At 26.3% G+C, this 2,500-nt stretch overlaps 1 pseudogene; it reads right to left on the reverse strand.

Annotated features, from left to right (window-relative positions):
• The window catches only part of LOC137640969 (nephrin-like), a 152,070-nt pseudogene that overhangs the window by 59,675 nt on the left and 89,895 nt on the right, over positions 1-2,500 (reverse strand).

Here is a 2,500-nt window from a genome sequence, read left to right on the forward strand (position 1 = left end):
ATTTATTTTTATATATATATATATATATATATATGTATATATATATACTCTGTATAAATACATATATATATATATATATATATACTCTGTATAAATACATATATATACATATATATATAAATATATATATATATATATACATATATATATATACTTAATTGTATATTTATTTTATATATATATATATATATATATAAATATATATATATATATATATATATATACAGTAAGGCAAATTCCCCATTAACAATGAGATAATTTATTTTTGACCATTACAGTAAATGGATGTAAGATATTTCAAAATATATAGGAAAACTCACCCTCTCTCTCTCTCTCTCTCTCTCTCTCTCTCTCTCTCTCTCTCTCTGTCTACTGAATTATTAACAATAATTCTATTTCTTCCACTGCATTAAATCTAAGTGCTTTTACGCAGGTGGCAGATTTATAATCAGAAATTCAAATAACATAAATAATTTTCAAGTAATTTCAAAGGAGTTTATTTCTTAAAACTCAGATTATTATTATGTTTCATTTCTTCCAGGAATTGACGGAACAGTAGGAAATAGAATAAATTTCCAATGACTCCACTAAATATATTAAATCATAAATACGGATATATTTTATTTTAGGTATTCTTTAAATTAAAAAAAAGTTAATAAGACATACAAGACTATTTATTTCTTTAAATACTGATTATTGTTATGTTTCATTTCTTCCAGGAATTGACGGAACAGTAGGAAATAAAATAAATTTCCAATGACTACTAAATATATTATTTTTTGAATAAGGATTTTCTTTTTTTTAGGTATTCTTTAAAAGGTATTAAGGCATATCAGACTATTTATTTCTTTAAATACTGATTATTGTTATGTTTCATTTCTTCCATGAATTGATTGAACAGTAAGAAAGAAAATAAATTTCCAATGACTCTACTAAATATATTATTTATAAATAATGAGCTTTATATTTCAGGTGTTCCTTAAATTTAGGAAATGTATTAAGACCTTTAGGACTTATTCTTATAAAATCATTTGTAAGTTTATAAATTAGGAAAGTATTTTAGGCGTTTTTTTAATTCAGGAAATGCAATAAAACCTTTAAGTCTTTTTCTTTCATGATCATTTGTAATGATTTTAATATGAATTGCAATGCGTAATATAAATTTTATCTTTATTGAAATCATTGACAAAATCCAATGAAATAAATTCCAATCTTCCTTTACTAATAAATAAATAAATACAAAATAAATTAATAACAAAAACTAGACTTATAAATGTTCTTCAATTTTAGGAAATAATAGTATACACGTCCCGTAAAAAGGACAGCTAAATGTTTAGATAGAAATATGTACAAACGCAAACACACACCCCTCTCACCAGAGTACGACTACTCCCTCTCCCGCATACGCGTGGGACTATGTGATTGCCATATCTGAGTTGTCAGTAACTGATTGCCATTTGATGAGTTACCAATAACTTATTGCCTTTTGTGAGTTATCAGTAACTGATTGCCTTTTGTGAGTTGCCAGTAACTGATTACCCTTTGAGAGTTGCCAGTAACCGATTGCCCTTTGCGAATTGGTAGTAACTTGTTGCCTTTTTGTGAGTTGCCAGTAACTGATTGCCTATTGGGAGTTGCCAGTAACTGATTGCCTATTGGGAGTTGCCAGTAACTGATTGCCTATTGGGAGTTGCCAGTAACTGATTGCCTTTTATGAATTGCCGGTAGCTTATTACCTTTTGTGAGTTGGGGAAGCCTATAGGTCTATCAACTGAATCATTAACAGCTTCCTGGGCTTAGGCGCTGATCATACATACAGTATATAGGTCAGTCTCTAGGGCATTGTCCTGCTCGATAGGGCAATGTCACTGTCCCTTGCCTCTGCCATTCATGAGCGACCTTTTAACCTCTAAAATAGAGGCATACGAACGGATTAAGCTGGATTTATTTATATAGGATCGCTGTACAGGCCAGCTGTCAGTTGGTACTTCAGAAGGGGATTTATTTTCAATGGGACTAATATGTGTATTTATAAGAATTTTATGAATATTTGTAGAGCAAATATTTATGGATGTATAAATATAAAACAGATGAGTTTATATACATATATATGTGTATATATTTATGGATAATTAATTAATGTATGTGCATATAATATATTATATATATATATATGTGTGTGTGTGTGTGTGTGTATATGTATATATATAGAGAGAGAGAATTATATATATATATATATATATATAAATATATATATGTGTATATATATATTTATAAATATATATATATATATATATATATATGTTTGTGTGTGTATGTGTATATATATATAGAGAGAATTATATATATATATATATATATATATAAATATATATATGTGTGTATATATATTTATATATATAAATATATATATATATATATATATATATATACATATATATATTACCAGATACTTGCTCTTTATCATATAAGAAGGATATACATATATTTTCACTCCAAA

The sequence above is a fragment of the Palaemon carinicauda genome, chromosome 1 (assembly GCF_036898095.1).
Source record: "Palaemon carinicauda isolate YSFRI2023 chromosome 1, ASM3689809v2, whole genome shotgun sequence".
NCBI lineage: Eukaryota > Metazoa > Arthropoda > Malacostraca > Decapoda > Palaemonidae > Palaemon > Palaemon carinicauda.